Genomic DNA, 15,054 nt, shown 5'->3' on the forward strand with positions numbered 1-15,054 from the left:
GAGGGAAGGGATCAGAAGATGGACTGATGGTAAACCAAGGAATAATGGTAGATTTGTCTCACACAAGCACTGCAGGGGAGACCTCAGTGGATGTCATATTCATGCCTGATTAAGTTCTTGAGCACTGCCTGGCTCATTTTTTTTCAAAGCTCTTCTTTGCAGTGGCTTCGTGCCCATTTCCCTGCTACCAAGCCAAACTGTGCTTAAAAAAAGGTCTCTTACAGATGGTCTTTATTCCCTTTAATCCAGCAGAATTATTTAGATGCTCTGGATGAGTGTAACGAGACCTCCTCAAGAAACTCTGAATTAACTGTGAAGTGCTAATAAAAGAAAAACACAAACAAAAACCTCCATGAGACAATTCCCCTAATGAATTCTGAGTCTATGAATTCTGTCAGCTAATTGATCCACTGCAGGTAAACTTGAACTACTGCAGCATGTTTCATACTCATAATGCCTAGTTATTTCTCCAAGTTAAAAAGCTACAGCACAGTATTATTTTACAAATTAATATTTACTAATATTTCGTTCTATAACATGCATGTTCATATTTCTAAGGAATGCCTTAGGGATCTATAGCCCTATGTTATATATGACAATTACTCTTAAATTTGAAAAAGTGCAAAGGAGACATACACAGACACAGTAGGATACTTTAGTCTCTCCAAACGACAGGACCACGAGTAGCAAAAAGAACTGTTTCTCGTTACTTTTTAATTACTTTCATTGGCACATCATTGCAGCTACTCTTTCTTTCTTCAGACTGTGCTTTCTGTTCTTTTACTCTGCTCTTTCTTCAGACTGGGAGAATCAGACGTACATCTGCTTTTCTGCTTTAGCAAGGATTACAGTAGACTCAAGAACGTGTTGGTGAAACTTGACATGCATTTTTGCACAATACCTGTTTAACTGTAATTCCTCTTATCTTGCATTTTCCCTGTGAGTAAACACCTAACAAGCATACCTTTGCAACCATGGACAACATTGAATGAATATGCTGCAAATCTGGCTTCAACATTTTCACAGAGGTATCACACACCATTAGAAGTGAAGATTTACAGAACACTAGATGTGTATAGAACACTATGTACTAAATTTGGCCCCAAGACATTAGTTCATCAGTGTTTAAAGATTTATACAGTAAAGTCTTAGTGGTACTTATGTGCTGAAGCCATAACTCTGAGGAGATATTCATCCTTCAGGTAACTGAGAGCCTCAATTAACTGTGGCTCAGAAAATAGGATTTCAACTGTACTGAAATGTGGAAGAGCTCCAGCAGATCGATTAATCAAGCCCTGCAATGAAGCTAAAAGCATGCCACAGATGTCTCCAAATACAGACTCTCAGTGCTTTCAAAAAGGATCTGAAGCCCTTGGATTTTGGTCAGTTCTGAGTCATCTGTTTTTGCTGCTTTTTTCCATCAGGATGAACACTGTCTCCCTTCTACACATTGCGGGGTAAGAAAGCACAGTCTTATCTGTGTTTTCCCCTCATTTTTGTCTCTAGCTCCTTTCCCACAGAAGGCACATCATTTCCCTGCCACTCCTTGTTTTCTTGTTCCTTTGCCCAGTTCACTTTGTACCTGCTGGCAGCCTCTGATCCCTGTCTATCTTTCAAATCTGGTCCAAAAGGAATTGGGATACAGTAAAAAACCATGACGCCAAAAGGAGATTAAATGAATCCAATTACCAGCCTAACCCAAAGGGATGGGGAAGTGCAGTTCTTAGTGGTAATGCCTGTGTGTGGGCTGCCCAGAAGGTACCATTTCACAATAGAAAGGAGAAAGGTAGGGATTTCTTGGGAAGGAGTGTAGACGGAGGTTGACTTCTCAGAGGACAAAGAGAAAATATGAAGACATTGTTTAAAGAATAGCTTTGTAACTAAGGTGATCTCGTGAATTCCTGTAGAAGTGCAAAAAGTGGAGACTTTCCATGTCCTGCCGCACACATAGCAGGAAATGTTACATTACATGAACACACCTTAGCCCACAGTGACCACTCCAATTTGAGAACAGACTAAGGCCGTAGCTCTTTACTTACAGAGACCAATAGAAATGTTTTCTTTGTACCTGACAGAAGTTAAGACACCCAAGAGTCATGCAAGTAGCAGACTTGAAAGATACTATGAAAAATTACAGAGTCCAAACTTGACATTTACAAGTATTGAGCCCAAATCTCCCCAGCATCTCCTTCAGGCAAGGTCATGTTCTTCTCCGAGCCTGTTGCTGTAAGGCTCTTGTGCATTACCTGCTACCCTTCCCTGATTGGAAAAGCTGCCCTGAGTTCCCAACATTTGCTGATACTACTTCTCAAAAGTAGTTCTCAAAAACACCCAGCAAGAGCCCAGGTGCCCCTGATGTGGCCCCAGTACAATGCAGAGACTTGGATGCCAGGACTCTCCTGTAGTAGCAGGCAGAGCTTCCCATTAACAGTGAGGAGGAGGGAGCCAGCATTGTGGAAGGTCTGTCCTCAAGGAGATGGCATGTTCAGGGAGCACAATCAGCTCTGAAAATCTTTATCAGCCATCCTTCAGTTTTGGGTGCTTAGTTGCTGGATTCACAGTTATCTTAACCTGGACAGTTGACTTCTTTCTCTGCAGTGAGAGCAGACCTGAGTTCCTAGAACCCAGTTTTCAAAAAGTGACACAGCTTCACACACCATGACTTCAGGCCCAGGTCTGAGCACTTAGAGTTCCCTCACGGGCAACTGCCTGACTCGTAAGCTCCTCCAAGCTGGGCCCCTTCACATCAAACCATGCATTCAAGTACAGTGCCAGGGAGATGGGTCATAAGGATGTCTCGTGAATCCTCAGACTAGACCTCAAGCCACCTTGGCATTCTTTTCCTACTGTTTCTGAATTTCTTATTGCCTCTCTCCCATGTCACAGAACACCAGACTGTTCTCTAGTTTGGACTGGACCATAGATAACCACTTTAAAGAAGGCAAATCAACTGGCTATATCTACATAAATTTGAATTTTATCCACAGCTGTATAGATATATAAAGATATAGAGACCCCTGCATATACTGTCCTATTTTATTTCCTGATTTGTCCACTTTTCCCCTCTACTTTAAGGGGATGGATCTTTTTCCTTAAAACTGCCTCTTCCGACTGTGTGCACTTTTGTGCTAAGGTGAGCTTTTACAAGCAATACACTACTATTGGATATATCGTACCTTCAACCTAGCAATCATTTATCACAGCTTCACAGAGCCTATCTGAAACCAGATCAATTTAATATTATGTTTATACCCTTCTTCCACATTTCCTGTTGTGACTGCAGTGTGTCCAAATGACCGTGTCCTACTGAACAGTCTCCCCAATAAAACCAACAGATTCATTGCTGAATACTGGAAGGAATTTTCAATCTGTATTTATTAGTCAACCTAAGCGTAACACTTTGGGTTCCTTAAGACAGAAAAGTCTGTATGTATGTGCACAGGGCTGCTTCAGAATATTCTAAATGCCTGAAGTCTAGGAATTTACCTTTCATGGTACAGCAAGCCCAGATCATGAAATAAAGCAATACCACAGCTTCAGACTGCTTTACAGATGTATCAGTTTATGGTTGAGACCCAACTCACACCCCTTTTCTGACATCCAGTCTACATATTCAGCCTTCTGAAAAATTTTAAACATTTCTTGTGAGTGGCAGCTAACATGCATCTGCTTCAAGATTCATGGAATGTAACTGCATTGTGTTACTACCACTTACTTCTTAACACCTGAAAAAGGAATTAAGTGTTCACCTTAGAAAAGAAAATCCTTATGAACTGCTAACTCTAATCCTAAACTCAGCAAGGATGTAAAAATACTACTCACCTCTTCACTCAACTGTCAGTCAGCACAGAAGACATTTTCCATTCTCAGCTGCAGAAAGATGGTACAGGTGCAAAAGGTCAAAGCACAATGATAACAGGGGACTTGAATTTGAGTCCACACACACAGCTACTGCAGTAGAAGACAGAGCAATTTTCTTGCTTGTGTATTTGTATTTATTCTGTTTTACATGCTTCAGAAAAGAAAATGTTCCAGAACACACACAGCTCTTTGTACATATTAATTTGATTCCCAGTGACTGACAATACATTCTCATAATTGAAACACAGGCACTAACTGGCCAAGATCCTTGGCCATCCCAGAAGAGAGACAAGATAACAATGCATTCTTTTACTTGCCTCTGGAATATGCTCTTTCCAGAACAGATAACTCATGTTGATGCATAATGCAGAAAGTTCATGTTCTCACTATCAGAGCTTCTCTTTTCTTTACAAAAGCACTGATGTTTCTCTGGACAATCCAGACAATACCGTTCACTGACCCTGAATTCCCTTTACAAAAGTATTTGTGATGGTCATGCAGGTGACTTAGGAACATGTGAAGACACAAGCGTGAAGAAGGAGGAGTTGGTGGCCCAGTGTCTCCATCCAGCAGAGGTTGTGATGTACAATCTTTCCCCACTGCAGGCTCCACAAGAAAATGCTCATGGCAGGAAGGATAAGCTACTGCAGATCCAGACTATCTTTTCAGTAACTTTGATCTTACTGCTTTGGTCAGATCAGAGACAAACATGATACTCAACTTCAAACAGCTTCAAGCCCAAAGATGGCTTGAGCATCTGTAATTTACTGGCCCACTTCCATCTCCCTCTCAATATCAGCTGACTCAGTAAAATCTATCACCTCTCCTTAGAAAAGGGAATATTGAGCTGAACAGACTTCACCTGGTTTCCAGAAGAGGCTTATTTTTGAAGTCTCATGGCAGCCTAGTAGCTGAATGCTATGAAACATAGGATATCCTCAGCTGAAACACTTAAAGAGCCATTTACACCAGATGGGAGCATGTAAGAGGAAATGGTAAGACCACAACTTCCCAGCCATGAGGTTCAGTTCATTCTTAACACCTCCTATACTTAGTTTCTTTTTTTGCCAAGTACCGAGCTTCCACTAATTTCTGTCAGCTTGTCAGAGGACATTTATTGCACTCTGCACCTGGTTGGAAAGACTCATTTTCCCCATGGGGTCTGTCAAGTACAACCAGAAAAGAAAACAACTATGGCTGTGGCATTCTCTGCAGCATGGAGACAAACCTGCCATCCTGGAGTCTCATCCACAGTAGAGGCTTTTCAATGGATGGATGATTCAACTGCCTTCCTGCCACTGAACTGTAACCTAAGGCTTTACCTAGCTACCATGTAATTGTGCTTTTGCATTTATACAGGGGAGACAAGAATAAGAGAATCTCAGAATAGTTTGGGTTGGGAGGGACCCCAAAGATCAATCCGGTTCCAACCAGCCTGCCATGGGCAAGGACACCTTCCTCTGGACCAGGTTGCTCAGGGCCCCATCCAACCTAGCCTTGAATGTTTCCAGGGATGGAGAATCCACAAATTCTTTGGGAAACCTGTTCTAGTGCACTCGTAAAACTTCTCTCTCTTGCTCTCTTGCAGCCCTCTTTAGGTACTAGAAGGTGCTCTAAGTTCCCTCTCAGAAACTTCTGTTGCCCGGGCTGAACACCCCGGCTGTCTTAGTCTGTCTGCACAAGTACTCCAGCCCTCTAATCAACTTGGTGGTCTTCCCCTGGACTCTTTCCAAAAGGTTGATGTCCTTCCTGTGACCCCAGAGCTGGATGCAGCACTCCAAGCAGAGTCTTATGAGGGCAGAGAGTTCCAGCACAGATCCCTGAGGAACACCATTTGTTCCTTGACATCCATTGGGACTCTGAGCTATTTGACCACCACCTTTTGGATGCAACAGTCCAAACAATTCCTTACCCACCGAACAAATCCATGTCTTGCCAATTTAGAGATAAGGATGTTACAGAAGTCCAAATAAATTACACTTGCACCCTTCCACTGATGGAGTCACTCCATCACAGAAAGCCACAGGGTTGATCAGCCAGAACTTGCCCTTGGTGAAGCTGAGCTGGCTGTCTTGAATCACACAAGTGTGTCCTGCCCCATTAATGACTGGCCACAGAGTTCCCAAACTAGCAGGGCTTTCCCAGGGTCACACTATTTTCTGCCCAGATCTTCACTTGTATACCCGCTTCCCTTAATACCCAACTTATGTTTTCGGCTTTCATTCTACCATCTCAAGAAAAGTTTAAAGATAACAACTAAACAACTGGTTGTTATTTTAGGAGGCACTGTTATTTAGCAGTTGTTATTTAAGCAGTGAGGAACTGACCCCTCCTTTGAGCAGACACTGAGCTCTCGCTGACTGAAATGCAATTCTGACAGTGACTTGTTTGTTTGCCTCCAGTAATCTGCATTACACCATTACTGCACCATACCATTCTAACAAATTAATTATTTGCATGACATGGTTTTACTAAATTTTGGATTTTGTATAAACATTTCATACACACATGCATACAGAGGTGCAAATTAATGAATTAATTTCAGGCACTAAGCAAAGGTACCTTACAAGTTTTGTTTCCCTACAGGTTCCTATTTGTAGTTACTAGAGCCTGTGAAGGCAGCTAGAGATGGGCACATTCTGAAGACAAAAGTGAAGTTTGATCGTTCCTGATGCTATCTTTCCTACATCTTTCCAGTCCCTACTTAGAGGTGCTTAAAGCATATACAACACTGATTTATTCACCTCTGTGAAATACTTTAGGTTATATAGGGTAATTTCAGGTCTTATCAAACAGGATTTTTTCTTTATCTTGCTTTCCTTCTCAGCAACAATAGGCATGTCATGCCTCTGGGCAAGATGCCAGTTTAACAAAGATGCCATTTCTCATCTGTGTGTTGGGAACTGACTTGTATTAAGACTAGAAAAGAATTCCTCAGTTTTAAGTAAAATGGTTTGATACTGCTCACACTAGACACCAAAAACAACCCTCTTCAAAAGTCCCAAATCTTAAATTCTTTTTAAACCATCTTTAAAATCTATTCAACAAATGGAGCATGAGGTGACCCATAGCAAATAGAACCAGAGAGGCACCATATGTTTTCTTGTCCACGTTTATGTAAGATGCTTAGGGGTTGTCATTTTTGTGCCTGTATTGTGCATCCACTATTGGCAATCCTGGAGACACACTGGTCAGCTATTCATTCTGTTTTAGAGGTACAGAAATCTGCAGCATATTAGGACTTCTACGACAATCACTAGCTATTAAGCAAGACACTCTTGGTAGAAGGAGAAAGAATGTAAGCTTTTGTCTCCTGCTAAAACAACATAAATATCATTCCATAATATAACTAGTCTCGATACATGCAACAACAAAACCATCACATTACACATAGACCAAACAGCACTATCTGCACAACAGTTCATAGCAATGTCAAGGTGTTCAAAGTATTAACATTTTCAAGTGTGCTTGTTTTGCACAGGCTTGTACAAACTTAGAAGCCAGATTACACTGCAGCTAAGCAACTCGCTTCAGTGTATCTTCACTGTCTCTGACAGTTCCCACATCTGTAAAGATATGCAAACTTAAATATTACATATGCAAAGTGAACTTTTAAATAAATGTGCCTCAGCCAAGGCAGTGCTGCATGCATGGCACACAGATAAATGTTTCAGCAGTGTATGTCTGTGCCTAAAAAGAAATGGAGGATGACTTTTGACATCCCATGCTGATAGTAGTTTTCTTGGGTATTTCCTATGTCTAAGTCACTCTTCTGAGTCACCTGCACTTAGATACTCTGCAGCACAGTACAAGATGCAAAGTTTTGTACTGCACCCACAACATTGACAGATCTTCCTTCTTCTCCCGCTGAGTTTACAATGACCAGTATATAAAGGAATAAGGAGCATCTTGTTATGCATGGGAGCAGCCCTCATTTAGCAGCCTTCTCTCACATTTTCCCTAGTACAGCCACAGCATGTACAAAGTTCCAAGACTCTGGCTAAGAGCAGACCAGACATTAGAAGATGCTGAAAAAAGTGAACCTCTTCTACAGAGCTGCATGAAGGCTTAGCAGTCAAAAAGCAGGGAATCTTAGAGATCTGCTCCAACTTTCATCCTGGAAGTACTAAAACTAAAATATCCACTAGACTATAGTAGCTCTCCCAAAGCAATTCTAAAAGGCATTGAGACTGATAAATAATACAAAGAATAAAATTTTTCACTTCCCCCGAAGCTGCTAGATAGAACTTAAAGACTAACTAGCAAGAAAAGATGAAAGAATGCAAAAGTATGCACACAGGATGATAAATGTAGCTGGAACCAGTAGATAAATAGAAAATTAGGAATATACTAGGGGTTTTGGCAAGTTATGTAACAAGAAGTAACATGCATGCCAAAAGAAAAGTTCAAGGAATGGTCATATTGGGGCACTCAGTAACTACAACCAGAGATCCCTTTAGATGACCCTCCAGGATCATAAAAGGTTTTCCAGTTGGAGGCAGATGAATGCAAATTAGTTCTAGGGAAAGTGATGTTTATGTATTAGTTAGGAAGTATATTGTAATGAATGTATAATCATGATAAATACCCTGTGGTAAAGTTTAATGACACACAGCCAATTAGAGATATCCTCCTAAAGTGTCCAGCACTGTAGTAAAGAATGCCTGCTTTCTAATATTTCAAATTGTGTTAGAAAGTTTATTTTCTGTCGGATTTTGGTATCACTACAACAAGGAAGTGAAGCAAGTAGAAGACAGGACTCAGATGGAGAAGCAAAAGGACCTTCCTAAGACAGTGCCAACCAAGGCGGCTACATAAATGGGGTTGTTGAGCAGCTGTGCTGCCTCATGAAGCAATACGCAAACTGACACAAGTCTTGTAATGAACTATGCTGGCCCTAAGAGAGGCACAAGGGGCAAACAGTGCAGTGAACTAACACAGGACTGATGAAACCTCTGCTTTATTACTAGGTTTGCCATGATCTGCAATGTGACCCTGGACACGTCACTCCACCTCTCGGAGCCTCTGACTGCCATCTGGCTGATTAGGCTAAACTGTTTGGTGTGAGGGCTGCATCTAATTATAGACTGGGCTCTCAGGTAGCACAAATAGTTACCTATACTGACAAAAGCCATCAGGAAAACTGAAATACTAAGAGCAATTGCATGCAGTCACTTGCAGAAGTACCAAATTAAGGTGCAGTCAAAAAAGCTGCACAACTAGGCAGCTCTTAGCACCAATCTCATTTGCTCAGTCATCTGTGTCACATGGATTCCCAAGTTTACCAAAATATTTCTTTCAGGGAGCCTGAAGGTGCATCTTTAAGTCAGATACAACCATTTGTATTGAACAGCATATTCAATAAGCTTCTCTGTACAGGACTTCAGAGTGAGTAATTAAAGGAAATATTTCTGCAGTAGAGTTTCTCATTAGCAACCTAATTAGCCTTCTGAAAATAATTAACATTCCTTTCTATAAAGGGAACAGAATGACCCATTACATCCATTAGACAAGCAAAACAAATGCTGAAGGTAAGGAAGATTTGTTCAGGGAGACAGCAAGAAAGCATCCAGCAGCAGTACAAATAAAAAAGAAAAAGATGAAGCACAAATGCCTGTGAACCACGAAGACTGGACGATGCAAGTGTGTGTGCAAGACTGGTATGTGCATAACTGCCTGATGTGTGCATGCAACATTCACATTGAGCATTTTCCTTCCCCTGCCTCTAGGACCTACTGGTAATCTCATCACTGAGATGCTGAAAAATTCCACCTCCAACTTGTTTGGAAAGCCAGAATTAATCATCCATTCACAGTCAGAAACAGCTCTCTCCACAGGCAAAAATTCCCCAAGCATCATGTATTTTGACTATTAAAACACTCAAAATGCCCATTAAAATAAAGCATGATGTAATACAGGGACAAGGGAATTGATGTCTATGAAGTTCACCTGTCAGGATTCACAGGGTGATGTTTGACCAGTTATCATGCCCCACAAGAGTTACACATACATTTCCTGACCAGTGCATGTTTGGTATCAGTGTGGCTGGAGAGTCACAGGCACCAGTGTCGTGGGATGTGTGCGTATATACAGATGACAGAAAGCAAAGGACAGACGTCAATGTATCACTGCCTGGCGCAGCAAGAACTGTGGTATCAATATAGTTGGATGCAGAACAACAGATAAAGGAGAAATGAGCTGAGCTTCTAAACATCCACATATTCAGGTAACACAGCAAATGAAAAATTAATGAAAATGCAGCTGCAGTTTCAGCCAGTTCCATGTTGGATACATACTTACATTTCCCTGGCAGGAAAGCTGAACACTCATAGCTTTCAAGGGTGATTGCAGTGAGGGCAAAGCTCAGCTGCACAAAAGCTTCCATAGCTACATCACTATGGAAACCACAAATCCATTGCAAGCTCTGTTTGTCTACTTCTTTCACTGATGAAAAACAAACAAAGAAAAGGTATGCTTCCAGTTTGTCGCCTTTTTACTTTGGTCAAGACCATAGGATGGCAAACACATTTTACCTTCTTCAGAAGCAACCCTTTCTTCCTTGACAGCTCTCTTTGTGAAACCTTCTCAGCCTCTCAACCCGGCAGGGCAGTCATTCCCCTCAGCATGCTTCCACTGCTTTTTTTAGTGAGGGCTCTTCAAATGTAGTCTGGGATTTTATCTTAGCCTCCAGAGTTTCCCTCAGCATCTGGACTAGAACAACTCCAAAGGTGACTCACTCTAGGGCATATCCAGCTGGCTGACATAACGAGAAGCTGAAAACTGCTCTGAAGACAAGCTACAGTGTCTTGTTTTGACAGAGGTAACATTTCCTTCCTTTCCAAGAAGCTCTTTACGAACATTTGAAATGCTCTCAAAATGCAGGAGGGCACATTACAAGATAGCTGTAAATGCAAAGGTTGAACTTCTGCTTTAAGAAGATCATAATTTCTACAGCTGTTGCTAGTTACAGGTAGCTTTTCCCACACTAAAAACCAGAATACATCTCATCAAAAGCCTAGTAGCTAAGAGCAACTCTGAGATATGCAGAAGGAAAATGGGGGAAAATGCTAAAGAATCTGTAATATGGCATGGACAGTGCAGCCTGGGTATGTGAAATGGCTTGAAGGAATCTTCATGCCAACCAGTGGGAAGGAAAAAGCAAAAAAATAGTTAAAACCCCTCTGCATCTAAGTATGTGCATTCTGTGCTGAAGAACAGCCTCTGAACAAACCTTCAGCAATACCTTCTCTCACAGTGGGCACCTCTTACCTGAGCCCACAGCAGTTCATGGAAGAGATGGAGGAGAATTGAGCCTCTGCAGCTCTGTAAATCTTTGAATGCCTCTCGAATTCAACTGCCAGCTGACAACCATTACATAGACAAATGTCTACCAGCAAATGAGTTGAGAAAAACTATGTGTTACAGATGTTCCCTAACAGCCATTTAAATGCATTCATCTTCACTAGAGCACTCTGCATGAACAGAGAAATCCTGCCTGTGCTCAAGGAACTTCTAACAGAGAACACTTAGGCTTCTCAGCAAGACAGAGCTAGGAACAAACTGACATAGTCTAAATTCTCTTAAAAAAACCAAAGCAATGCTACACAAAAGATGTGGCTCTCTCACCTCCCTTTTGCAAAAGGGGCCAGAGCAGCCAGGGCTTCCATCTTGCTCCTAACTCATTGCCCTCACCTCAGAGACAATTCCAAGCTGGCATTACCAGATGTGTTCCAAGTCCACTGGTGTTACAAGTATTCCTACCAACAGCCCATGGGATGATAAGAGGTTACTTCTGTGTCCTCAAGGATGTGAGAACAATGCCCAAGCCAGTTTAATGAAGGACAAGCTCAAGAGTGGTGATGACAGTCTGCAGGGTCTTGTCCGATTGGCTTTGAAAGCAGATCTGTCTGTATCTTCAACAGACAGCATCCTGAACAGCCTGAGTAGATGGAACCTACAGGAGGCATTGGAGGAATGAATAATTCATAGTCTTGTTCTGCTGCCAATGGATCTATGTTTTCTTGTGCCCATGCGGCGTTCTGTTTTTGTTTTAACAGTAAAAGGAGACTTCTGCACTACATTTGATGGTTCTTGAGGACAGCAAGAAGCAGCATTTGCTCTACTCACAGCAATAGTACCACACTCCAGAGCACTTGCCAGACACAGCTTTCTTCAGAAATACTCATGGTTGCATCACTGACATAACAGCTGGACTCATACAAAGCTCATTCCATCACCAGCTGCCTTCTCAGGAAGCTGCTGACACTTGCTTTATTATAACATTGCAGCACTGGTCTGGACTTTGCCACTCAAAAGATGACACTTGGTGACCAACTGAAGCCCTGTAATCAGCTACACAATGGGCAGCACAATCACAGCTGGAGCTCTAGGCAGGAGCTGACCCTGCTTATCCACACTGTTAGCACTGCCACAATTAAGTCTTCTGCTTTCCTTCAGCAGCTGACTGGGTCTGTTTCCCAGTCTCAGAGAGGATCAGGGGTCTATCAGCAAGAATACCCAGAGGAGTGGGACAACAGAACAGCCCAACACAGGATCTCCTGGGCACTACAACTAGGAGAAGGTAATGAAACACCTGAGACAGGACAGACAGAGGGATGACCGTGTTACATGTATCTGAAGTTTATACGTGCAGCATGCACCTATTCAAAGTGAGTTTCCAGCTAGAAATAAAGTACTGCGCACAACCTACCCAGGAAAGCTGATCCACAATATGCAAAACAATATTGCAGCCTGAACCATGCCACATACTGCTGACACAAAGAGCCTGTCAAAAATGCTGCAGGGTCTGGAAATTGTTCTGGTCCCACAACATCCACCCCACTCACCAGAATCAATATAAAGTTTTGCTCTGGGATATAAATCACCCTTCCAAATTGATAGCATTTTACATGCACTACATGGAAGTGTAAATGATTGCCACAGCATACAGGAGAGTGGCAAGATGAGGCTAAGAAGATTAGTAGAGTAACACACTGGTGAATCAGGTGCAGAGACTGCAGTGCTTGTTAGGGCCAGGAATAGATTCCTCATCATCCAACTCACACCTGTGCTTTCACAGGAGAGAGCAACCCTCTCTTCTTTACCTACTGCTCTGGTTTAGCTCAGAGAAACTGCTCCACTGTCCTGATTGTTTTAACTGCCTAAGGCTATCAGAGTGTGAGGTTTTAAAGAGACAATAATACTGAAAAGTTTGGCTGTATAAATTACAAGCAAATCGGAATGATGTGACTCACAGCAGACAGAAATCAAGGGTGATGTGTGCAAATGGCAATCTTACACCTCCAGAAAACAACTTGGGGTTTAAACCAATGGAAATAACTTTGCACTCTACATATTTAAATTTCAAAGGTCCCATCTACAATGCAGTCAGCTCTGTACTCAGACAGCTGCTCTGTTTTTCTGGTCCACAAGTGCAGTCCAACCACTTTTAGCCTCCAGACCTTACCTTTTCCGGGGAGGGATCCTGGAGCTCTCCCACTCTTTGGGCAGCTCCTAATTCACAACATCCGCAGGTAGACTAGGCTGCCTCCAGCAAGTCCAAGGGGTTTCAGATGCCAGTCGTTTTCAGCCCAGGTGTGTGTGACCAACAGTTAATGCAGCAACCAGACAGCTTTCCTAAACCAAAGAAGTACATTTTAATCTTAATGCAGCACAATGCAAGACAGGTTTTAAACACAGAACGAGCCATGTGTATGGATAGCTTAGCTCCAGTACACTGGGCCCTGGAAGACCTGACTTCTTCAGAGCCCCCACACAGGGGCAGCACCCTGACAGCTGCCTCTCCTTGGGTGAGGCTGAGCCTTTCTGCTCTCCACTGTCCTTCTGGATCTCAGCCACAGCAAACACACAGAGCAACTGCACTGGAGTCAGTGACCAGAGGTTCACTGCTACCATCTCAGCCAAGGTCTCAGTTAACCCTTGGAGGACCTGCCAGAAATTGCTTTACTTCTATTTTCCCCATCAATGTCTCAAATTTTTAAGCAAGCTTCACTGCTGACACCTTTCAACCCCCATCCCATCTCTCCTAATATTGCCTCCTTATCTTCCCCGATCTCCTCTCATCCTCACTTCTCCAATCATCACACTTTTCTTCTCCCTTCCCCATTCCAGGACAGAGTGTGGACTTCATGTAAGCAGGCCCTCCCAGTGCCACCGACTCAGCACCCCAACCTGTTCCTGGGAGCACTGGCCTCTCTGCTCCAGTGATCTGACTGCCTTTCACCTCCATGTTGGGCTCAGGGAGCACAGCTGCATGATCCAAGCAAGTGGAACCCATGAGCTGGGGCTCTCCTCTTCAAATGCTGACATTTGGGATGCCACATTGCTGATTTTCACAGAAGTCATGCCTCGACGTGACAGCTTCAACACATTAGTATCCAACACCTTATTTACATCAGCCTCACAGATCTTACAATCCAACGGCTTGTCTATACATAGCATTTTTCTGTGTTAATTGCATATGAAGAAGTTAAAGCAAGGACATTTATGTGTCAGACTGTGTAACAAATGAGTTCTTCATGTTATCCTAATGAATCTCAGCATTTTTGAGCACCAAAATCCAAGAGGAATTCGAGAGACATGTTTTCCTTAATAAACAAAACAAACCTACGCTGTTTTTATTTAGATGACACTGAACTACAAAACCACTCCAATTAAAAATGCAGATTAAATAGCTAATCCTCCCCCCAAAAAAATCTTCCCAATGAGATTAATGGAGCAATGAATAGCATAAACCCACTAATTAAATCAATGTAATATGAGTATTATTGAGACACATCTAGCATCTTCTGCCTATGCACTGAAGCTTGCATCTATTTTGGAGTCTCTCTTATAATGAGAAATAGTTGCTATTTTACCAGCTACATATTTATATATCAGACTGGGAAAGAACTTTTTTGTTGTCTAGCTCTGGTATAAATTGTTGCTGCATCAATGTTCCTAAAAATTATTTGCACAGAATCCATTTTCCTTATATGCATTTTGCCACAGTTGGATATTTGCCACAGATTTCTACTGAACTATTTATCAGACATATGCAAACAAAATTTCAAAAGGCATTTTCCTAGAATCACAAAAACACTGAGAATGCTTTTTACATAGTCAGATGTACTTGTCTATAATTTGATATGTAAAAGACTGAGGAACAAAATCATACAAAATAAGCAACTGCAA

The 15,054-nt window shown here is 42.1% G+C and overlaps 2 protein-coding genes across 6 annotated transcripts in view; both read right to left on the reverse strand.

Moving 5' to 3' along the window:
* The window catches only part of RAD51B (RAD51 paralog B), a 395,953-nt gene extending 382,515 nt beyond the window's left edge, over positions 1-13,438 (reverse strand). For all 3 annotated transcript variants that reach the window (XR_004060744.1, XM_030948812.1, XM_030948815.1), the window contains exon 1: positions 13,328-13,438. The gene's annotated coding sequence lies outside the window, so the exon portion shown is untranslated. The remainder of the gene's footprint in view (positions 1-13,327) is intronic.
* The window catches only part of TMEM229B (transmembrane protein 229B), a 38,158-nt gene extending 24,666 nt beyond the window's left edge, over positions 1-13,492 (reverse strand). For 2 of the 3 annotated variants that reach the window (XR_004060745.1, XM_030948816.1), the window contains exon 1: positions 13,328-13,492. The gene's annotated coding sequence lies outside the window, so the exon portion shown is untranslated. Of the gene's footprint in view, positions 1-3,822; positions 3,871-13,327 lie in introns of all 3 variants that reach the window. The other variant, XM_030948818.1, reaches the window with a different exon arrangement.
* Between the last annotated feature and the right edge of the window lie 1,562 nt (positions 13,493-15,054).

Source organism: Camarhynchus parvulus, chromosome 5 (assembly GCF_901933205.1).
Source record: "Camarhynchus parvulus chromosome 5, STF_HiC, whole genome shotgun sequence".
NCBI classification, from domain to species: Eukaryota; Metazoa; Chordata; class Aves; order Passeriformes; family Thraupidae; genus Camarhynchus; species Camarhynchus parvulus.